The following is a 24,530-nucleotide window of genomic DNA, read 5'->3' as shown; positions in this document are numbered from 1 at the left end:
AGACTTTACTCTTGATGGTGCGGAGACAAGATTACTTTGCAGAAGGACGGATATAGTTATGGCTATAATTTGCCACACACAGAGTTTTGCATCTTGCTTTTCACTCTTAAAAGTATACTTGGGGGCTTCCCTGGTGGCAGAGTGGTTGAGAGTCTGCCTGCCGATGCGGGGGACACGGGTTCGTGCCCCGGTCCGGGAGGATCCCACATGCCGCGGAGCGGCTGGGCCCATGAGCCACGGCCGCTGAGCCTGCACATCTGGAGCCTGTGCTCCACGGCGGGAGAGGCCACAGCAGTGAGAGGCCCGCGTAGCACGAAAAAAAAAAAAAGTATACTTGGAGTTTTTTCTATATCAGTGATAAATAACTACCTCATTTTTTAAAACAGCTGTGTAGTAGTCTTTTGTAACGATTATGAAAGATTATTTAACTAGTTCTCTATAGATGAATATTTAGATTCTCTCTCTTTCTAATAGAAACAGTGCTACAATTATTACTTTAGTTCTTATATTTTGGACATACTTCTGACAATATATCCAAAGGTAAATGTGTGCACTTTTAAGGTTGTATGGTTATTGCCTGTGGTGTCATTTACAAATAATAGTAGTATCAGAAAATATCAGAAATCAAAGATATTTCAGGCCAGTATTTCTGACATGTGCTCCTTGGGCCTCCTGCATCAGAATCAAGTGAGGTGTCTAGCTAAAAATGCATATTCCTGGGCCCCAGACCTATGAGATTAGACTCTCCAGGGTTGGGTCCTAGGAATATGTATTTTTAGAGATTCCTTAAGTGATTCTTACGCGCTTTAAAGTTTTAGAACAATGATTTTGTCCAAACTCCTCATTTTATAAGTGGGAAAACTGAAAGTAGATTGATAGCTGCTTGGTACTTTCCTTATATTTCTGTTATATCCCTTAACAAAAAATCTACTCTTCACAAAACTGAGTTACCCAAGAGAGGCTATATATTAACTATCTCAATAATCCCAGGAAGTAGTGCCATGCTTGGTTTGCGATCAGAGCTTAGTCAATATTTGCTAGATGTCAAAATCAATTGACCACATATGTAGGGGTTATTTCTGAACTCTCAATTCTATTTCATTGATCTATATGTCCATCCTTATGCTACTACCACACTGTCTTGATTACTGTGGCTTTATCTTGACAGACTCTCTCCCTGACCAAACTTTAGTCAGCTACCTCTGAGCTCTCTGCTTGACTAGCCTCCAGTCGTGACCTATGAGAACTTGAGACTCTCAGCACAAACAATTTTGTCCAGTCCCACACCAAGACACTTGAACAAACACTAGCATAGTTTCTGATAAGTCTGCATGCCTGGAGTCGTGACCCTGGCCCCCTTAAGTTCCTCCCTGACAAAGCTCAATGCTGCCAAAAGAATTTACTGTTTGTTCCAGGCACTACTTGATCACAGGCTCCTGACCTGCCTTTTCTTAGAGCATTTACTTTAGAAAACTAAAGTAAATTGTGAATCCTTTCTCTGTCTCTCTGAGATGTATCTTCTGTAACCCAGGAATTTATTTCTCAAGGACCTGGGAGCTATCCCTTTGAAATGTAATCATCGAGAAGAATGGGGTCTCCATCTCCCAGTCTCTGTGGGAGGGTAGGAGCCTAACTTCTGTGAGCATCAGTTGGTGTAAGAGTTTACCCACAGAGGCTCTGGCCTTCCCAGTGGCCGCTGAGCAGATGGTTGTTGCAGCCATAAGTTAACTCTAGAATTAACTCCAATACGTGTGGACTTTGACCAGTGAGCGAGGAAATGGGAGGAAACTAGCAGATATGTTGCTCACCCTCTTCCGTGCCTCTTCTACTCAAAACTTCCAAGACAAAAAACTTTCATACAGATTCTTTTTTTTCTTTTTTTTTTTTAATTTTATTTTTTTGGCTGCACCACGCGGCTTGTGGGATCTTAGTTCCCCAACCAGGGGTTGAACCCAGGCCCTCAGCCATGACAGCACAGAGTCCTAACCACTGGACTGCCAGGGAATTCCCCATACAGATTCTGAAGATGTCCCACAAGACAGAGAAATCAGCTTCATTATGGCAAAGCTGTGGCCAGCTCATTACCTCACTCCCTCCTTCCCTGCCTCACTTTCATTTCCCCTCATTCTTGGTTCCCTAGAATTGTATTCCCAGGAAAATGTTAACATGAACGTTTTTTCTCTACTTTCTAAAGAACCCAGGCAGACAGAGCCTTAGATATTATCTAGGAGTGAGGTCACAAACTCGAAACCTCCTAAGTGGGATTTAACCCACTGACATTTTATTTAGCCTGGATGGTATTTTAAATCAACTGCATCTTGGCCATTATTTAACAATCGGGAGACTTCACATAAAACCTGGATTTCCTACTTGTCTGGTATAACTGAGGTCTTAAAACAGTTAGCTGGTGTGTAGTTTTGCTGGCCCTTTGGACATGGGTTACTAACACTCCCTGGGCCAGTACGAAGCCCACCATCCCTATTGTCTTCCCAAACTGGGCTGGGTGTCAGCAGTCACTTATCATCACACTCGCCCAGTTCCCTCTTACTTGTTACACATATGTCTCTGTCAGAACTGAGATAAAGCAAAACAGACTGGAGGTGATAACACATTTCATGAGAAACAGAGAAGGTAAATTTACTCAAAGTGAAGGCTCTTCTTACCTTGTGTTTAATATCTAAACACCACACCCACTTCACTTGGATACATTGCCTGATTTGCCCCTGAAACATTTGAGCTTGCCGCTCCTAGAGAGGGCTCTCCCTCAGTTGCCAAAGAGGAATCTCAGACCTGGGGAAGGTGATCAGTTTGCCCAAAGTCACATACTGAATTAGCTGTACGCTCCTTTACTTCTTTGCCTCCGTGGCAAATGTTAGTTAACCATGTCTGAGAGACACTTATTTTCCTAGTGAATGCCTATAAAGGAAGGTGTTTGAAAAATAAAAACAAAAACATGTGGGTTGTTAACCCTGGCCTAAATTGTCAGGCTGATTAGCATCTATTGGAATTTCCTGATGCCAAAGGTCACAGGAGGCTCAAACTCATTGTCAAGAGAGGAGGAAGGGAAAGGAGGAGGGCAGTGGACACGCCTGGCCCGAAAACCCCATCCAGGTGGCAGCTGCCATCCCGGTGCTCTGGTTCAGTGGTGCTTAGTTCTTTTTGCTTGAATCCAGCTGCTGCAGGCCCTTCAGGCAGGTGTGTGAGGGATGTAACATCTGTCCATAAAAGGATGTAACATCTGTCCATAAAAGGAGGACAGTTATATGTGGAATCTAAAAAAAATGATGCAAATGAACTTATTTACAAAACAGAAATAGACTCACAGACATAGAAAACAAACTTATGGTTACCAAAGGGGAAAGGGGAGAGGGATAAATTAGGAGTTTGGGACTAACATACACACACTACTATGTATAAAATAGGTAAACAACAAGGACCTACTGTATGGCACATGGAACTATACTCAACATCTTATAATAACGTATAATGGAAAAGAATCTGAAAAAGAAATCAGATTCTTTTTCAGAATCACTTTGCTGTACACCTGAAGCTAACACAACATTGTAAATTATATTTCAATTTTAAAAAATGGTTTAAAAAATAATTTTTTTTAAAAAAGGAGCACAGGCTTTGAGTCAGCAGGCCTGGGTACAAATCCAGCCTCCTCTCACCACCTGAAAACCCCAGATAGATTTCTCCATCCCTCTAAACCTCAATTGTGCCACTAGTAAAATTGGAGTGAGAGTGCCTGTTTTGTAGTGTTGCAGTGAAGACTCAATGAGGGAATGCATGTAAGCAGTTATAAGAGGGCTGATGTATTGGCTACTGCTCTGCTCCTACCTCTTAGCCCTCAATCCTCAGGTGGTTCTGGAAGACTCTGCTCATAGCAAGACTGTGAGAGTTGCTGGCTGACTTTCTTCTCTGATTCTGGGGGCCACATTTACTTTGCAGGTGCTCTATGATGAGAGAGCATCAGGGCTGGCAATGCTGATGGGCATCAGTTCAGGGGTCCTGGGGGATCATTGGCCACTGCCCTGAGACTCCTGAGTGCCTCCACTCACCATACTGAGTATCCCGACCCCTCCACACCTCACCAGACACAGAAATAGAAGAGGTAACACCTGGCAGAGCAGGGTCCCCCAGACACATTGCTGGCAACTGTACTGGTGGGTCAGTGGTTAGTCATGCTGGTTGCTCAACGTTTTGCTTACCATCCTGAAATAAGGAACAAACTATCTGTCCACAGAGTCTTATTGTCATCGTCTTATCTTCAAAAGAAGGCAAGCATCAGCTTGACAAAGGGTGCAGTCTTTGCACAGCCCCCATCAAGGTCAGGGAGGCAGTGGTTCCTGGGTTCTTCGCACAGTCATTCTAAGCTGTAAACACATAATCATTGACCAAATAGCCTTTAATCCACTTGACAAACGAGACTTCTGAGCCTCCTTGAGGATGCCTGGGTCTCCCCTTTCTCTGGAACAAAACCTGGTTTTGCTTCTCAGGTTCTCAGTGGTTAATCCCAGACATGTTTGCTTAGGTCCATCTCTGTGTCAGTGTTTCATTTGTTTCTGTTGTTTTCACACCCCTCTAGGTAAGCATTCCAATTGCCTTACAGAAAAAAAAAAAAAAAAAAAAGATTATTCACCAGCAATTTTCCTGGTGCCCTGGCTTGTCAGCTTCGAGCACATTCTTTCAACACTTACCCAGGGTAGATGTGGCTGATGGCATTTACAGTGAACCTGGATGGCTCAGGAAACCCACACCTGTGACATTCTTGCTGTTCTACTGGTGGCTTCACAGTGTCACTGTAGCTTTCCTTGGAACTACAGAATCTCTGTCCCGCTGCCGCCCTTGCCCAGTGTTAGGGGTTCACCCTACAGCATCTCTGATATTGTAAAAGACACTGTGCTGCATCTTTCGGCATACAGCAGTGAATTCATCTTATTGTATTGAAATAAATGGAAATATTAATTTGGCATAAATTAATACATGGACTACCATTGGCCTCCATCTTTCTGGTTTCTGGAGAGTAAAAACTCTATCACAAGGTCTGACATAGTCTGAGCCCCTAAATCCAGAAACTAGTTCAGCTCTGGACTGAACGCATGAACCCAAAACATTGCCTGCGTTCACCTGAGTTCATTTTTCTAACACTTCTGACAGTATCCTGGCTAATGCAGAAACTGGTCCTGCCGTGGGGTATCAGACTCTAAAGTGAAAAACTGACAGGGGGCTGTGTGGGCCTTCAGGGGAGGATGGCTCTTTGGTGAGGATCACGCTTTCCCTGGCTGGGAACTCGGCAATTCTCGCGTGCTGGATACTTTTCCATCTGCCCCTTCAAGCCTGCCTGTCACCAGGGAGGCTGGAGGAAGTCCCTGGGAAGGCATGTGTCTGTTGGGGGTGTGGAATATAGATGGCAAGTGTGGTACAGAAAAGGAACCTGGAGGGAGAGGAGAAGGAATAGGAGAAGGTGCAGGTCAATGTGTAGGGGTGAGTGCAGCAGTTCTCACATCTGTTGGCTGTGAGATAAGAGGTGAGATTATCTTCTGGGTGTGAAGGAGGCACAGGTGGGTGGGAGGTTTAAGAGAAGTGCAGACAGTTTGGAAAGGCTCTGGAGAAGGATTGGAGGGGTGACAGATGGGAGACAAGTAATCAGCTTGAAGACTGGTGAGTGGGGGCCACCCTGATCCTGGGCAGCCCACCCTGCAGCAGCCTCAACAGAGGGCTGTATGATTCTGTGGACGCTGAGCAGCCCATGGGGCAGATCTGGGGCTTGGGCCTTGTAAGGCTGATCCCCAGGTGGGGCTAGGGTGGGCACAGTGGAAGGTGGGGTGCTGAGGACCTCACTCTGGCTGACATCTCATTGGAGTCCATCCTCCTTTGTATCGCAAACTGCAGTCAGATGAGGTCACACCTCTTACCACAGTAGCCCAAATTCCCAGAAAAAGCAACTTAGAAGACACAAGACTGTGGCTGAGACTGAGCGGGAAATGTGCCTTGATCATTCTTATCTGGCTCTATAGGCTCCATGAGAAATTATCTACAGGAACAATGTCTATTATGGAGACTCTATTTCAAAGCCTGGTTTCCCAAGGCCATCTTAAAACAGCCTATCAGGTTTTAGGTGGTGATAGAGGATGGCATATTCTCTCCTATTACCACCTGCTCAATCAAATGTCAGCAGGACTGAGCTTCTGCTGGCAAAGCAATATTTCCCACTTCAAAGATGGCTCATCCCAAGAGATTAAAAATTAGACCAATAGTTGTCCACCAGGAAGTCCTGAACATTCTTTGCTATGATTATAGCAAGAAAAGCCTAGTTTATAGGGTGTTTTATATTTATTCCTTGCCATCTGTCAGTTCCCTCAGTCTTCACGATCACCCTGGGAGATAAGCAGGCTGGTCCTATTATTCCTATGCTTCAGATAGACCTGAGGTGACCCACTTTCATTCTTCATCTGTCCTTTGCTCTGCCGCCTGAGACTCTAGCCATCTCCCTCTGACATTGAACTCTGCAATTCACTAGCTAGTCACTGGACTCCCCCAGTCTCAGTCCTTGTCCATAAAGTCAAAGCACACAATCCTTGGAGGGTCCCTCTAGTTCTGCTCATTACAACAGTTTCTGTTTAACAGATATAATACAGTTTGTTACAATGAAACATTTTCAAGGCTCACTTGTAAAATTGACTGGGATACCCATAAAGAGCCAGCAGTGGTTGCTTTTTTTTTTCTTTTTGCAACATCTCTCTCCCGTTCCAGGCAGGAATCTATGTTAATTTAGTTAAAAGGCCAGCCATCTATCAATTTCTTATTTATTTATTTTTGGCTGTGTTGGGTCTTTGTTGCTGCATGCGGGCTTTCGTTGCGGCAAGCGGGGCTACTCTTTGTTGCAGTGCGCGGGCTTCTCATTGCGGTGGCTTCTCTTGTTGCAGAGCACGGGCTCTAGGCACACGGGCTTCAGCAGCTGTGGCTCGCGGGCTCTAGAGCGCAGTCTCAGCAGTTGTGGCGCACGGGCACGTGGGATCTTCCCAGACCAGGGCTCGAACCTGTGTCCCCTGCATTGGCAGGCTGATTCCTAACCACTGAACCATCAGGGAAGTCCCCAACCATTTATCAGTTTGGCAAACATGAATCCCCCTGGGTTAAGTTAAAGAAACCTGTATCTCTGAAAATAAGATAATCCTGGATTAAGACTTAAAATGTTTGCTGTACAGTCAGAAGACATTAAACAGGCACTCAGCCAATATTTATCAAACAAATACATCAAAACTCTTGCATGTGCCAATACTTTACCCACCTTTTCTCAAAGGCCCATCTGTGAAATTACAGAAAAGAACCAAACTATAGGGAAGTAAGGTTTTTACCTCACAGAAAAGGTGTTTACCCAGCACATATAATGAGATTTCACTATGAGATATCTCATAAAATGTGAAGTTGAGGCTACCTCTGAGAGGAAATTAGCAAGTAAAAGCCTATGTGTACGGAGATCACCCACCTATAGAAGGTAGCTGCTTCCATCTCTTCTCTTCTCCAGAATCACCAGCTACAGACCACATGATGGGATGGGTGAGTTCCCAGTAAAAGTGTGGCTTCATGCTTGTGGCTCCTGGAAGCATCCCCAGCTTAAGGCATATGGGACATTACAGAGAGAGAACTGGGCGGGGCATCACTGACACTTCCCAGAGTAGAGAAGGCGTTGGCCACCAGATTCCCAGGGGAGAAGGATGCGGCAAGCTGCTGTTGCTTGGTGGCACCAGCCATTATTAAAAACTATGACGTGTGTCTGTTGGCCGCTTGTATGTCTTCTTTGGAAAAATTTCTGCTCAGATCCTCTGCCCATTTTTAAATCAGATTGTTTGGTTTTTTGTAATTGAGTTGCTTAAGAGCTTTATATATTTTGGACATTAACCATTATAGGATGTATTGTTTGCAACTATCTTCTCCCATTCAGTAGGTTGCCTTTTTGTTTTGTTGATGGTTTCCTTTGCTGTGCAAAAGCTTCCAAAGAAGACATACCAGATGCCTACAGCCACATGAAAAGAGGCTCAACTAATCATCAGGGAAATGCAAATCAAAACCACAATGAGAAATCACCTTACACCTGTCGGAATGGCTATCATCATAAAGGCAACATATAAGAAGCATCGATTGGGATGTGGAGAAAAGGAAACCCTTGTGCACTGTTGATGGAAATGTAAATTGGTACAGTGACTATGGAAAAGAGTGTGGAAGTTCCCCCCAAAATTAAAAATAGAACTACCATACAATCCCATAATTCCACTTCTGAGTATTTACCTGAAGAAAATGAAAACATTAACTCAAAAAGATATATTTACCTCTCTGTTCATTGCTGCATTATTTACAATAGCCAAGATATGGAAGCAACCTAAGTGTCCATTGATAGATGAATGGATAAAAAAGATGTGGTATATGATGGAATATTACTCAGCCATGAAAAAGAATGAAATCTTGCCATTTGCAACAACATGGATGGATCTAGAGGGTATTACACTAAGTGAAATAAGTCAGAGAAAGACCAGTACCATATTATTTCACTTATATGTGGAACATATGAAAAAGCAAAACAAATGAACAAAGGAAAAGAAAACAGACTCATAGATACAGAGAAAAGACCAGTGGTTACCAGAGGGGAGGGAGGTGGGGGCTTGGATGAAACAGGTGAAAGGGATTAAGAATTACAAACTTTCAGTTATAAAATAAATCAAAGGGATGTAATATACAACATAAGGAATATGGTCAATAAAACTGTAATAACTGTATGGAGACAGATGGTTACTAGACTTATTGTAGTGATTGTTTTGTAATGTATTTAAATGTTGAATTACTATGTTGTACACCTGAAACTAACATAATATTGTACATTAACTATACTTCTGTAATAAAAAAGATGACATCACCCTTTATCTGGCACTGGGTTGAACACTTTAGACACATTGCTCATTATTTTTTCAGGCCAGTCCTTTGAGGTGGAGATCATCATACCTACTTAATAAATGAGGAAAATAAGGATCAGAGATGTTAAGAAATTTGCCCCATGTTTTGGAGGCAGAACTTGGATTAGAACCTACTTCTGTCTTAGCCTCTACACTAAATCTCCTTGCTCTGATTCTGCACTCACCCAGCTCCCCAGGCTGCATTTTCTAAAGGAAGAGACTGTGGCCAACAGATGCAGTGAGATACAGGAGAGAGTGAGGTTGGGAGCCAGCAGATCTGAGTTCCATTCCAGGTACTCCCATTTACAAGCTGTGGGATAGTGAGAGGGCCTTCTGTCCTCATCTGCAGAGTAGGGATACTTAGAGACCTCACAGGGAACCCCTCTGACTGGGCCACTGGAGTGTTGCCACAGGGCAGCCTCCCCACACGTGTAGTTCCTTTTCCCTTTTGCGCTTCCCAGTGTGATAAAGGACCTTGTTAGGTCAGCATTCGTATATGGGCTTCTTGGGAGTTTGGTACAAGCCTGTGTGTTCACAGATCAGAACATGCAATGGATTTGTCCAGAGACCCAACTTTCTCTGCAGAGCTTCACAGCCTAGAACACTGCAACCCCAGCAGGACAAAACTCTCCATAAAGACCTGTCTGCTAAGCAAGCCAGCTTCCCGACAGTGTCTTCACATTGTCCTTTTTAACAACAGCAATTTAAATATGCTGGCACAACACTCCTTGCCTTGAAAGTCCATTTCAAAGGAGAGTAATGAAATATTTTCTCTCTGGATAGTTGGAGCCTGGGATGGCATGGCAAATGCCCCCAGAGGCCAGTAGTGACTTGGGTGGAGAAAGAGGCTGACACACATTCCTGGGGCAAGGTGGAGAGCAGGCATGCCCTTCGCCACGTATTTATGACGGCAGGGTGGACAGGCAGAACATGGAGCAGAATCTTTGCACACTGTTGGGGACAAACTAAACTGTATGTGGTTATTCTGTGACAGGCTGTGAGCTCTGTTGAGACCCAAGGATCGGTCCAAACAATGAACAAAGTCTCTAATGAGTAAAAGGCTTATCAGTAAACAGCCTTGTAATAAAAACTCTCACCCCCTATTTGCATAGCACTTTACGGTTTCTACACCCCCTTCCACATACATCGTTTAATTTAAATCTCATGGCAGGCCTGGTGGCTGTTATCACCGTTCTCGGTTTATACAACAGCAGCAGCACAGCTGTGGCTCCATTTATAGAGGACATGCTGGGTGTCAGGAATTGCGAAAGCACTTTTTTGGTATTCAGTCCCTCAGCACGTATTGTTGAGCCCTACTCTGTGCGGGGCACTTTTCTGAGTGGTGGGAATAAAGCCATGAACAAAAGAGTTAAAGTGCCAGCTGTAAAGGAACTGATATTCTCTCTGGGGGAGGCAGACAACGACAAACAGGTAACTGTGTCTTAGGTGGGGCAATGATCAGTGCCTCGCAGAGAAATAAAGCAGGGAAGGTGGGGAGGAGGGGAGCGTGAGGACAGGCCTATGGGTGAGATGGTCTGAAGTCACTCAGGGAAGGACCTCCTAAGAAGGTGACATTTGGGCAAAGATCTGGAGGTGTCTGGGGGTTAGCAAGGAGAGTGAGGCCAGCAGGATGGAGCCTGGGAGTGGCCTGTAGGGAAGACAAGGCCAGAGGGGCAAGGGGCAAGGGTCATGGAGGAGCTGACAGTCCCTGAAGGACTCCAGCCTGGGCTCTGAGCAGGATGAGAAGCCGCTGCAGGAGTGACCTGATCTGACTTTACTTTTAGTACTTTTTTTGTTTGTTTTTTTGTGGTACGCGGGCCTCTCACTGCTGTGGCCTCTCCTATTGCGGAGCACAGGCTCCGGACACGCAGGCTCAGCGGCCATGGCTCACGGGCCCAGCCACTCCGCGGCATGTGGGATCTTCCCGGACCGGGGCACGAACCCGTGTCCCCTGCATCGGTAGGCAGACTCTCAACCACTGCGCCACCAGGGAAGCCCTCACTGTTTTTCATGGCTGAGTAATATTCTATTGTATATATGTGCCACATCTTCTTTACCAGGTGTGATTCTGTCCTGCATGGCTGCTCAGTGCCAGGCACTGGGTCAGTCATTGGGAGGAACATGGACAGGAATAAGTTATGGTCACTAACTTGGTCACAAAGTTCTTAGTTGCAAACAACAAACCTGCTGTAGTTTGTGGGAGCAGGAAAGGAATTTATTAAAGATGTCAGGCAGCTCACAGGCTTTGTGGAAGGCCAGAGACATAGGCTTGGTTGCCATGAGGCCAGATAGACTCCCCAAACCTCACTGCTCCAGCAAGACCTCACTGCCTTTGGTCATAGTCACTGCCGCTCATGCCACTGACACTGCACACTGGACTCTGGACATCTTCGCCCTAGGAGCAGCATCCACTCCCGCCATCGTTCCTGGGGGACTCTGTGTGATGGCAGTTTCCAGGCATCCTCTGTAAGGAGGTCCTGCTCCATGTGTCTGATTGTGGAACTGAGGTCACACATCTGTGACAAGGATGCTAGGACAGCAAGTCATAGATGCTACTTTGGTGTAATGGGACTCACATCGTGTGAAATTCTTCAAACTCTGTGTTTCAAAAGAAACCGAGGGGCCACGAACCATGATGAATGTGCCCCTGACTTCCAGGAACTCAGAGGCGGCAGCGGGCAGTTTAAACATATAGGTGAAAGCAGAAGTGTACAGCACTTTTATGGCATCGCTGGTGAGAGGGGAGGCAACCCCTCAAGGGAGCAGGAGAGTTACCCCAAAGACTTATTTTAGGGGAGGTAGGGGATGGCACTGGAAAGGATCACCATGGCCAGCTCTGAAGAGCTTTGAGAGCCAATTGGTTAAGAGGCCTGAGCGTCTGTGTGTAGAGGCAAACACAGGGTGAAATTTTAGGCACTGTGGCAAGCTGTAGGGGGAACATTTGGGGATAAGATGGTGTTATGGGTTGAACTGTGTTACCCTCAAATTCATATGTTGAAATCCTAAGCCCCAGTACCTCAGAAAGTGACTGTATTAGAGGTAGGGGCTTTAAAGAGGTAATTAAAGTAAAATGAGGTCATCATTAGGCTGGGCTCTAATCCATTGTGACTGGTGTCCTCATAAGAAGAGGAGATTAGGACATAGATATGCTTAGAGGGAAGACCACATGAAGACACAGGGAGAAGACAGCCATATCTACAAGCCAAAGAGAGAGGCTTCAGAAGAAACCAATCCTGACAATGCCTTGATCTCAGACTTCTAGCCTCCAGAATTGTGAGAAAATAAATTTCTGTTGTTTAGGCAACCCAGTCTAAAGTATTTTGTTATGGCAGCCTGGGCAAACTAATAAAATGGTAAGTCCCTCAAATGTACCAGGAGGTACATTTGAAGCTTCTACCTTCAGATAATCTAGCAGAGGAACAAGATCTATACAAGTTACTAAAATAAACTGGGGAAAAAGCAAAATGTGAGTGAAAAGTCATAGAGCAATAATGTTAGTGTCCTTGGGGCTTCCAAGGACAGGAGAGTCATTTACAGGATGATAAGAATAAGAGTATATGTTTGGTAATTAGATGTTTACCATGACATATAAACGGGGTCACTTAAATAAAATTTATCTCTGGTAATAACTCTTCTCTGGGAAGAATCCTTAATTTAATACTACCTAGGTGGTTAGTGGGGCAGTAGTTTCTCTTGAACCTGCAAGGTGTCTATTGCCTCTAGCTCAGAAAAATCCTCATGCAAAAGTGGCACATTTGGGGGAGGCTTGTCCTGAACCCCTACACTGGCTTATATCAATGTAACATCCTCTAGAATCACTCATGTTGTAGCATGTCTTAGAATTTCCTTCCTTTTTAGGGATGAATAATGTTCACTATATATACAGTGAACATTATTCAGCCTTAAAAAGTAAAAAAAAATTATATTAAATTATATATATTATATATCTCGCATTTTGTTTATCCATGCGTCTGTTAATGGGTTGCTTCTACCTCAGTCTTATTTCTTTTAAGTTGTTTTTGAATCTTGATAAATAACCTTTATTATTAAATATCTAAATCCATATGGGTTGCTGAACACAGGATAGTGTACCCAGTAGTCTGAAGCTATTCTAGAAGTGAGCTGGTTTTCACTGCAGTCTTGCTTGGCCCGTGGCAATTTGCAGGAACAGGAGTGGCTCTGAACACAGGCAGAGGGAATGGATGTGGGGAGTAAAGGATGATCTGTAGTGAGCCTTGTACTCTAAACCCGAAGTTGCTTCACTGCTCAAGTTTAACTCACGTCAGTCCAAAGGTCGCACAGATGTTTTCTGCTGGGTTAGTGCGGACTCCAAAGTTCTGGTACTTGGGCCAATAAAACAGAATATCTGCATCATGGCCCTGTTTCCTCAATAGTTACATCCAAATCAGCCACTCCACCTCCACTCCCCCGCCCCCCCCATCCATCTGATGTCTTCACATCAGCCTTGGCCCTATAGTGTTTTGCAAGAACAGGAGTGGCTTCGATGATAGAAGCATTGGCATAAAGTAGTGTTTCCCAAACTTGCCTGATCACAGACTCCTCTGAGAGGCTTGATGAAATACAGATTCCTGGGGCCCACCCCCAAATCTACCGAATCAGAATTTATAGGAGGCCATGCAATTTGGATTTTAACAAGTGCCTCAGAGAGTCTTACGATACCAGCAGGAAGTAGAAGAACAAGCACTTGACTTAGAACATCTGAATGCTACTGAAGTTTAAGTATCTGGAAAGTTCTGAATACATTTGTTGAGCATGCCCCATGCTAAGTGCTAAATGGAACAAGAGGAATATCAGATCCAGACACTGCATGTCTGGCTGCCCGAAGCAGGTCTGCAGGTATTGCCTTGGCTGGGTCACTGTGTCTTACAACTGAACCTTGATTTTGTGCTCCTGAAATTTGATATTGTCTTTGTATCGAGTGTCAATGTGACTCTGGAGTGCGATTGTATCAGCAAGGTTAAGGCCTAGTGAGCTCTTCCTCTCTGACATCGGAGTGCACCTCCAGAGTGGCCAAAGCACCCTTGTCAACTGAATCTGACACCCTCCCACCCCACTCAGTGATGCATCATCACAGCCACGTCAATATGACCCTCTTCTAGGGGTCCCGTGGACCTAGTGTGGAAAACAGTGAAGTGGGAAGAGGCTCGATGCTGGAGCCAATGTAACTGAGTCTGAATCTCCATTCCTTTGTACACCAGCTGTGTGCCCTGTATAAGTTTCTTAATCTCTCTGAGCCTCAGTTTCCTCACTGTAAAATAGGGATCATCAGGTGGATATGAGAATTAAATGAGGGGGCTCCTGGCGGTCCAGTGGTTAGGACTCGGCGCTTTCGCTGCTGAGTGTCTGGGTTCAATCTCTGGTCGGGGAACTAAGATCCCGCAAGCCACGAGTGCGGCCAAAAAAATTACTTAATTAGTTAAATGAGATTCTGCATATAAATTCATTAACTTAAAACAGATTTGATGCCTTCTCTATGCCAGTTATGTGTCCCTCAAGCCTGGGACAGTAACTGACTCCGAGTCAGGGCCCACAGAGCCCCTTCCCTCTTTCCTGCCACGTTGCCTATCCCACTTAGCACAGCGCTCCACGTGGAGGAAAGGGTCATATTTTCTGCTCAGAGCCGCCAACTCCTTTCCCCTATAATTATCTCGCCACCTATGAAATTTCTCTCATGAACTTCTTTTTTGTGATAGCAGAATACACGTTTTTTTTTTTTTGTTTTTTGTGTGTGTGTGTGTGTGTGGTATGCGGGCCTCTCACTGCTGTGGCCTCTCCCGTTGCGGAGCACAGGCTCCGGACGCGCAGGCTCAGCGGCCATGGCTCACGGGCCCAGCCGCTCTGCGGCATTTGGGATCTTCCCGGACCGGCGCACGAACCCGTGTCTCCTGCATCGGCAGGCGGACTCTCAACCACTGCGCCACCAGGGAATCCCAAAATACACGTTTTGATTAAAATGTCTCTGGGAGAATTTTTTAACCCATTGCACTAAGGCAGTGGTCCCCAACCTTTTTAGCACGAGGGACCAGTTTTGTGGAGGACAACTTTTCCATGGGGGGGGCGGGGTGGTGGGGGATGGTTCAGGCGGTAATGCGAGCGATGGGGAGCCGCAGATGAAGCTTCACTCGCTCGCCCACCGCTCACCTCCTGATGTGTGGCCCGGTTGCTAACAGGCCGCGGACCAGTACTGGTCCTTGGCCAGGGGGTTGGGGACCCCTGCCCTAGGGGCCGTTGTCCAGATATGAAGCTGCCTAGTGGCAGTCGAGGCTGAGGTTGGTGGCCCAGGCTGCTCTGGCCTCCCCACTACCCAGGGCACCTACCCCAGGTGCCTTGGGAAAAGCTTCTTCCAGTCTTCCCTTTGGTTTCCTGATTACCCTTTGGGAAGATAATTGCAATGTCCTCTTTTGTTAAAATAAGTCAAGGGTCACCTTGTGGAAGGAAACATTGTCACAGATGGCCCTGGGGATGGCTGTTCTGTGTACACCTTGGGGACAGGCAATTTAAATCTGGGGTTTACAGTTGGGTTTCAAGGGGGCAACGAGCCCTAAAATTGTTGGCACCCTAGAATGTGTGGGTGGATTTTCCCCAGGGAGATTGTTTCCAGTTTTCATCAGCTTTTCCTAGGGCTCCATGGTCCCTGCCTGGAGTGACTCGTTTCTGTTGGCTCAGCCAGCTCTTGACTTAACAAGCCTCTATGCCAGGCTTGGGACAACCATTCCCTTCCCACATTCAAGCAGCAGTACTGCTGGCTACTTCTTGAGCAGGGAGGACAAGAAGAGCCAGGCTGAAGCAAGCTGCCTGGCCTCAGAGGAGTCCAGACCTGCCTCTGGGCCTGTTGGAAGTTGCTGTGGTCCTGTGTGCCCGGGATGGAATTTACCAACAATGTCAGGGATGATCTGTGTTCATAGTCTAGGTCCTATATATATATGGGTACCGATTTCTGAAGGTGGCAGTTTGGGGTTCCCAGACAAGGGGTGATCTTAAATAGGTGAGGGGCACCCCAGACACCTGGAGTGCAGGCTGCTTCCAGCACAAAGGTGGCCCTGGGGAGGCTGGACAGCCTATTCCTTCTAACAGGCCTTGTTCTTGTCTCAATGACAGTGCTGCTGTACCTGTGGATTATGACACAAACAAGTGCCAGATAATCTTCAACAAGGAGACCTGCACCTATGCAGTGGTGGAACAGGAGGACCCAGAAAAGACTTGTGCTGTCAGTGGATGGGTGTTATAATGTGCTTCTCATGGACCCAGAGCTCCCAGCCTGCTGGGGGCGCCCAGGTTCTCCCAGGCCAGGCGTCATTCTCCTATGGCCTCTAATAGTCTATGATTGTGTAACCCCACCTATCAGTCAAAAGTGTTTTGAGCAAACACTTGAATATGTGTATACTTTTAGTTTATACATTATGTATGCATTGATAATACACACATTATAAAGCATGTAAACATTTAAAGGAGACAAAAATAAATATGAATAAAAGTTATTTTCCCTCCACTCCCATAGATCATTGTGCATCCCTTACTCAGGGGAGCACTGCTGCTTCTCTTGCTTCTGATAGATCTGTGCTTTGCTGCCCCAGTGTCCCACTATCTGGTGAAAAATTCAAAATATAAATGTGTCTTAAAGATGAAATCAGATCCTTTATTTTCTTTGAGGTTTTCATGTTTATCCTTCCTTCCTGTTCTTCAGAGAGTATCTGCTGTGTCCCTTATATAAATCTGTGTTTGCCTGAGGTTAGAGCAGGTTAGAGCAGGATAGCTTGGAAGAAGTGCCTCTAAGCCCACTTGCAGCCCAGTGGGGTGTTAAGAGGCCAGGAGTCCTGCCTTGTAGATGGGGAATGGCTTGGGTGCAGGGCTACAGTATCAGTACTCAAAACTTAGGGACTTAAAACAGTGACAATGCTGATCATCTCTTGCTGTTTCTGTGTTACAGAACATTTGTTCAGTCAACAGGTCCTTACTGAGTGCCTGGCAGTGCTCTAGGCCTGGGGATACAGTAGTGAACCAGAGAGATCAGGTCCCTGCTCTGTTGGGGCTTAGAGTTGGGTGTGTGTGTACATGACAGATCACAAACAAGCAAAGAGCCTTCTGTTGAACAATCCATGGGCAATCAGTAAAGAGCTTTATTTGCCCTCTGCCCCCTAACCCCACCTGTGCAAACATACTATGTGGACTAGTTGAGCAATCTAGGCAGGTCCTGGATTTTGGTCACCCTAAGATAATAAAAAAGTGCCTTGGTCACTTTTAGTTACAAAAGAAGTCTCAATCCAGAATCTGCTTCTGAATTGAAGAGGGAATGAGGGACAGTGTGATGCCATCTTGGCTCCGTCTGCCTGTGGCAGTGTTTAAGATGATTTACTTCCTCATGAGGCTTTTGTGGGCCTTTCTGATATTCCCTGCAGCTCCTCTTTCTCCACAGCTCCGCTCCTAATCACAGGCCATGAGAGCCCTTTTAGCTTCTGCATCTGAACCTATGTTTCCTGTTGCTGTCTGCTGAGATAGCCTTGCCCCTTGTTATTCTTGGGTGAGATGCATAAAACCCAATTACAATCATTTCCTTTGCAAATCCTACTCATGGGAAATCTGGGGAGCAGTTAGCAGCTAGTATTGGGGACTTCTGTCAGAACTAAGAAAGATTCTTATTTTAACATCTGGTAATAAACAAACAAACAACTAAATAAAATTCCAATATGGATAATTAATGCCAAAACGTGAGGGGAGGTACAGAGTGGTGGAATATGGAGTGCAGAAAACTGTGTGGTGTGTGATACGGTGGAATATGGAGTGCAGAAAACTGTGTGGTGTGTGATACGGTGCAAACAAGAAAATGCTTTGAAGTCAGATGGTGTAATTTGGAACCTGGGCTTTGACATTTATTTATTTATTTACTGAATTTTAAAAAATTGTGGCAAGATATACATAACATAAAATTTATCATTTTAACCATTTTTGTGTACAATTGAGCAGCATTTAGTATACTCCCATTGCTGTGCGACCATCACCACCACCCATATCCAGAACTTCGCATCATCCCAAACAGAAACTCTGTACTCATTAAACAATAACTTCCCTTCCCCAAGTCTGTGGCAACCACCATTCTATTTTCTGTCTCTATAAATATGGCTGTTGTAGGTACCTCATATATATGGAATCATACTTTGTCCTTTTGTGTGTTCTGACTTTTATTTTTGCATCTGTACGTTAAGCCTAAATAATATCTGCCTTGTTAGGACATCTGGTGTGAGAGAATCACTTAGGATAGTCCTCGTTACAGAGCCTGCCTTCGACAAATGTTTCTTTCATTTAATCTTATTTATTCCTAAACGGCGAAAGGACCCTGATCTATGGCCCAGGAAAACTTGTGCGCCGGCGCTCTCGCCCTCTGGAGGGTGGTCAAGGACCTTGGGCCGACTCGACTTGAGATCTCGCGAGACTGTCAAACATTTGGTAAGAGGCGTGGAGGAAGGTTGTGTTCTCGCGAGAAGTCTGCCTTTAGGCCCTTGGCTTGTGTCGGGCAGTGCCTCTGTCCGCTAAGGTCTCCTCAGAACGCCCGGAGCTGCACTCGGAGGTGGTAAGTACCGGAGGGGCTAGCGGGGCGGGCGTGCCTCCTCCCTATCTCAACGCCGCGGGTCGGTCTGGGGCGCCATGGCCGCGTAGCGGACCGGCCCGGGCCTGTCTCGGGCTGCCTTTCGAGGCCGGCCTCTCCCTCGACCCACTTGCCTCGAGGGCGGCCTTCTCCTGCCTGCCCGCCGGCCTGGGCCTGCCTTCCTCTCTCTGGCCCTCGACTCTCGGCCTGAGGGCCACCTCTTTCTCCCCGCCCGGCCTGTTCTCCCTTCGTCCTTAGACACTCTGGCTTGGGGACCACCAACGGCTGTCTGCCCGCCCGCCCCCCGGCCCCGGCTGTGACAGCTCCAAGTTTTTGCTCCCTCTCGCCGGGGTCACTTGGAGCAAGGAGGGGCCTGTTTTCCCGACCGGACCCAGAGTATATACATTCCTAGCCTGTTGGGTGGAAACGCGAAGAAGATAACGTTTTTCTCGGCCCTCTACCTGCCAACACAGCGTCACTTGCCGTAAAGTGCTTGTAGTTCTCCTAACAGTCCCGAGAGGTAGTTCCATTATCTCCTTTTTACAGATGAGAAAAGCGAGGCTTGCTAGTTCATTGACTCATTCCACCAACAATTATTTAATTCAGTGCCTATATGTTAAGGGTGTTGAGGATATAGCGATGAAAGAAAATGGGCACAGCCCTTATTTTCATGGAACTGAATTCTTGTGGCAGGAACAACAATGATCATATAGTCTTAAGTGTCACATGATGTAACAGGGGTGATGCGATCAAGAATGGCAGAAGGCGGAGTGCTAGTGTCTGTTTGACCCCAAAGGCAGAGCTTTTTTCACCGTACCATTTTGTGTTGTTTTCTAATCAGGGTAAGGTTCACCATAGCATAACTGTTTGAACCACCTACTTGGTAATATGGAAATACGGTTGTAGGGACTATTGAGTTACTTCCTGGGTGAGAACGGGGCAGGTGATCATAGCTGGCTCATTTCTGCACAGGGTACTAATGTGACATTTCTGAACTTTAAATAACCTCAGAGCCTTTGAGGAAGACGCACCCAAATGCTGCAATGGAGATGGGGGGTGTGGTGCATGTCACTTGGTTTGCATTTTGACAGTTTGCTAGCTTGCAGATTTGTTAAGTAAGTGAGATGGTATATGTAAAGTCTAGCACGGTAACATTTCTTACATTTTAATATTCTTTCCTCCTTTTCTATTGTCCTTGGGTCCCCAGGGAAAACCTAGTGGTCTAAGGTTTTATGATAACTGTATTTTGTGTTTAAATAAACTTCTACAATTATATTATTACTTTTGGGAAAAGAGGTATTTCAAAAGTGGAGAAGCCTGGTGAGCTATGCAGGGAAAGTAAGATGTGATTCTCAAAGAGGGAGGAGGTATCTTATTTTAGAATTACATAGGTTTCCCCACCCCACCCACATTTTATTAAGATTCAGTCGGTTTAGCTGTGTCAGAATCTCAGTAGCCTGTGTAGGGGCTTCATAAAACTGCACAGGCGATTCTGATACATATCCCTCCCCCACTAGCTTCCTGGCTAGTTTCCCTCCCAGATAAGTGTTGGCACACTGGAAGGCATTCAGAGCAGTGGTTGCTGCTGGTGGACTTCTAAATCGCAGTCTATTTCAAAGTTTTCTTATTTTCTTAGTTTTCGGTGACTCAATGGCACAAATTTTCCTCTAGATGGCAAGTTTACCATTGTGTCCTTGGGGACTATCACAGTATGTGTCAGCTTAGACACTCAATAAATATTTGTTGAATGAATAAAAAGAGATCATAAAATCTTGACACCTAAATGATCCCTTCAACATACATTGTGTGGTTGGAGACCTTAGACTCATCTGGCATTAAATCTTGGTTCTTTTACTTGGAATCCTGTGACTGTAGGTAATATATCTAACCTTGTCAAGCTTTAGTTTCTCTGTTTTTAAAATTGTGTTGATACATCACTAATCATTAGAGAAATGCAAGTCAAAACCACAATGAGGTATTACCTCCCACCAGTCAGAATGGCCATCATCAAGAAATATACAAACAATAAATGCTGGAGAGGGTGTGGAGGAAAGAGAACCCTCTTTCACTATTGGTGGGAATGTAAATTGATACAGCCACTATGGAGAACAGTATGGAGGTTCCTTAAAAAACTAAAAATAGAACTACCATATGACCCAGCAATCCCACTACTGGACGTATACCGTGAGAAAACCATAGTTCAAAAAGAGACATGTACCACAATGTTCATTGCAGCACTGTTTACAATAGCCAGGACATGGGAGCAACCTAAGTGTCCATTGACAGATGAATGGATAAAGAAGATGTGGCACATATATACAATGGAATATTACTCAACCATAAAAAGAAACGATATTGAGTTATTTGTAATGAGTTGGATGGACCTAGAGTCTGTCATACAGAGTAAGTCAGAAAGAGAAAAATACAGTATGCTAACACATATATGGAATCTAAAAAAAAAAAAGTTCTGATGAACCTAGGGGCAAGAAGACGGGAATAGAGATGCAGACGTAGGGTATGGACTTGAGGACACGGAGAGGGGGAAGGGTAAGTTGGGATGAAGTGAGAGAGTAGCATTGACATATATACACTACCAAATGTAAAAATAGATAGCTAGTGGGAAGCAGCTGCATAGCACAGGGAGATCAGCTCGGTGCTTTGTGACCACCTAGAGGGGTGGAATAGGGAGGGTGGGAGGGAGGCGCAAGAGGGAGGGGATATGGGGATATATGTATACAGATAGCTGATTCACTTTGTTATACAGCAGAAATTAACATTGTAAAGCAATTATACTCCAATAAAGATGTTAAAATAAATAAATAAATTGTGTTGATAGTGCATATGTACCTTAAAGTTTTGTGAGAACTAAATGAGATAATGTGTAAAAGTAAAAGTCTTGGCACATAGATATATTAAATACTTACCGAAGCCATTCTTTTTTTTAATATATATTTATTTATTTTTGGCTACGTTGGGTCTTTTGTTGCTGTACGTAGGCCTTCTCTAGTTGCGGCGAGCTGGGGCTACTCTTTTGTTGCTGTGCCCATGCTTCTCATTGCAGTGGCTTCTGTTGTCGTGGAGCACAGGCTCTAGGTGCGTGGGCTTCAGTTGTTGTGGCACAGGGCTCAGTAGTTGTGGCTCACGGGCTCTAGAGCGCAGGCTCAGTAGTTGTGGTGCACGGGCTTAGTTGCTCTGCGGCATGTGGGATCTTCCCGGACCAGGGCTCGAACCCATGTCCCCTGCATTGGCAGGCGGATTCTTAACCACTGCGCCACCAGGGAAGTCCCTGGATCCATTCTTCCAATGAATATTTATTGAACATCTACTGTATAACAGTGAACAAAAAGACAAAGTCCCTGCCTGTGTGGAACGTATATCTTCTAGTGTGTTTTCTGAAGTGGGATCAGAAAATAAATGGTTTCTACGTGTCAGATACTGATAAATACTATGGAGATAATTTAAAAATAAAATATATTAAGGGGAAGTGTGTGGAAGGAAGACTTATTTTACATAGGGTAGTGAGGAAGATGACACTAAGGAAGAGGAGTGGGCACGATATCTGGAGGATAAATGCAAGGGCCCTGAGGCATGCTGGAGGAGCAGCTCCAGCCTCAGAGAATGAAGACCATTCACTATGCAGGATACACAGTGCAATGTGCTGCTGGATCAGAGAGCACCTTCTGAGTGTTACTGAAATCAGTAAATTCAGTGTCTCTGTATACTTACTAGTTAGGTTGCAAGTCCAAAGTGATTATGATAAGGGACCAACCAATATGTATATACTAGATTAAGTTCAGTTTCATGAAGGAACTATAGATTTCCATGGCAGTTTTATTATTCTTCCTGCTGCTTTTTGGCCGTCTTAAAATTTTGCTCCGGGTTTTCACTTTGGCTCTGTTTCCTATACAGGTATGTCTAAATACATTGTTGCGACATACAAGATGTAAACAATGCAGGTGGCCTAGGCTGATAAGGAGGCCAAGTTGACCACTTTTGCTCTGGTGAATTGTTTTAATAGTGTTTCTATCTATGCTTGTCAGTTAGAGGAGCTGCCATATAGTCTTTCTGAGCTTGTCTTCTTTGCTTGTTAAATCATAACATTACAGTCATAATTTGTAAACTTCCCACCTAGCCTGCCATACCTCAAATCCTAGCAAGTCATCCTTACTCTGAATTAAATAGATTCACTGGCAAGTGAACAAAAAGTTATCTTGAGAGTGCTTTTTTTTCTTTACTACTGACATGAATGCTCATTCCAACTCTCTTAGCCATTCTTATCCCAGCTCGTCATCCCTGATTTTGCTTGGCTCAATTATGCAGTGGAATCAAGATGTTCTTTTTGAGGTAAGGAGTATGTTTGGGTGTTAAGTATTCCTCTTATCTAGCATTGCCTTGAGTCCTTTACAAATGTAACAATTTGGTTCAGTGAAGGAGTGAGTAACTGGCAACATAGGTTAAAAGGTTTTTGCTTGTCAGTTGCTCATAGACAAGAAGTTAGGTCTTTTAATACTTGGACAACTACAGATTTCATAAGAACATGATCTCAGGTATATTTTGAGTTTTATTTTGGCATATTTTCTAGTCCCCCAGGCTTTAGAGGAGGGAAAATATTTTATAACTTGCTTATTTCTGTGGGGAAAACTGCAAGGTGTTTACCATATAAAATCAGGGATAAAATGATATTATTACTGTGATGGTAGATAAATAACATGGTTTCCTAACCTTGGCTATATTATGGCGGGAAGTTTCAAGTTGAAGATAGGGCACAGCCCTACTTCTGAAAGCTTACCAAACTTCTGTGATGTCAGCTGGAATTTCTGTGGTACTGCAAAATCAGAGAAAAAAATCCAGAGTTGGCTGTAAATACAGTTAATGTTTCCCCTTTAACTCACAAATCAGCTGGTGCTTGTGAATCTGTATAGCTGGGCTTTGATGGGCTTGGCATCAGGAAAGACACATTATATCAGTGCCTATCCTGGAATCATAGTTTCAGTAGCAATATCCTTGCTAGTTTTGTCTTGTTTGAAAGAGAACAAAAAGTAATAGTTATGGTAGAAACATTTCCACTTCTGAAAAACCCTCCTGAATTAATGCAGGCCTTAGTGGGACATCAAGTTGATTACTTATGTTTGAAGCAGAATTCTACCATAGTTATTGTGGCTGGTCTGAAATTGAGCATTCATTTAACATTTATTCATTCATCCATTTATCAAACATGTATTAAGCCTCTGTTGAGTTGAGGGCTACAGCACTGCACAACTCCAGGGGCACCATTCTCTTTATTTCAATTCAATAGAGCACATAGAATGTAAAGGGGGGTTGGTAATGCCATGATACCGATAGCAGGCAGTCTGTTCAGCACTAGGGTGTACAAAGCCAAATAATATGTGGTCCCTTCTCTTGGGGACCTCTCAGGCTAAGGAGGCAGACATGTAACAGTAAGGATAACATGTGTTATAGGTGTCATGCTGGAAACTTATACAGATTACAGTGAGCCCAGAGGAGGCAGCAGTTAACTCACTAGGTCAAAACTATTGAGGAATGGGATGCTTGGTCAGGAAAGGCTTAATAGTGTTGGTGACTTAAGCATAGTCAGAAAAGCAGACAGTTGGGGAGAAGGGGAGGAACTGGCTTTGCTGGCAGAGAGAGCTGGGAGAGCCAAGCTGTACAAGGCAAACCAGCCTGGTCTATGCATGGAACTGCCGTCTGGAAGATCATGGTGTGGGCGCTGCTCTGGGGAGACAGCAGGAGAGTCAGGCTGAAGCCAGAAGACAGAGAACTTTATTTATTAAAGAAATTTGGACTTTATCCTGTAGGCAGGGGGGAACCATTGGAGAGTTATAGTTTATGCTCTCTTTAGATGAGATGATCTACTAATCTACCGGGAAATAGATGATTCTCTTGTTGTGAGACACCGTAGAAATCTTGAAACATAAGAGAGGTAAAATGCCTTATGACTTTTTTCCCTTTAGAACTTA

The 24,530-nt window shown here is 44.8% G+C and overlaps 1 protein-coding gene and 1 long non-coding RNA gene across 3 annotated transcripts in view; both read left to right on the top strand.

The window, feature by feature from the left end:
* The window catches only part of LOC132507590 (uncharacterized), a 36,168-nt gene extending 19,569 nt beyond the window's left edge, over positions 1-16,599 (top strand). The window contains exon 2 of the long non-coding RNA XR_009536226.1: positions 16,071-16,599. This is a non-coding gene — a long non-coding RNA (uncharacterized LOC132507590). The remainder of the gene's footprint in view (positions 1-16,070) is intronic.
* Positions 16,600-18,446: 1,847 nt separating this feature from the next.
* NCOA4 (nuclear receptor coactivator 4) overlaps positions 18,447-24,530 on the top strand; it is a 30,623-nt gene continuing 24,539 nt past the window's right edge. The window contains exon 1 of one of the 2 annotated variants that reach the window (XM_060126753.1): positions 18,447-18,537. The gene's annotated coding sequence lies outside the window, so the exon portion shown is untranslated. Of the gene's footprint in view, positions 18,538-22,833; positions 22,897-24,530 lie in introns of those variants that run through there. The other variant, XM_060126755.1, reaches the window with a different exon arrangement.

Source organism: Lagenorhynchus albirostris, chromosome 16, assembly GCF_949774975.1.
Source record: "Lagenorhynchus albirostris chromosome 16, mLagAlb1.1, whole genome shotgun sequence".
Classification (NCBI taxonomy): Eukaryota; Metazoa; Chordata; class Mammalia; order Artiodactyla; family Delphinidae; genus Lagenorhynchus; species Lagenorhynchus albirostris.
The sequence above is the reverse complement of the archived record's forward strand: the minus strand, read 5'-3'. Positions and strand labels throughout refer to the sequence as shown.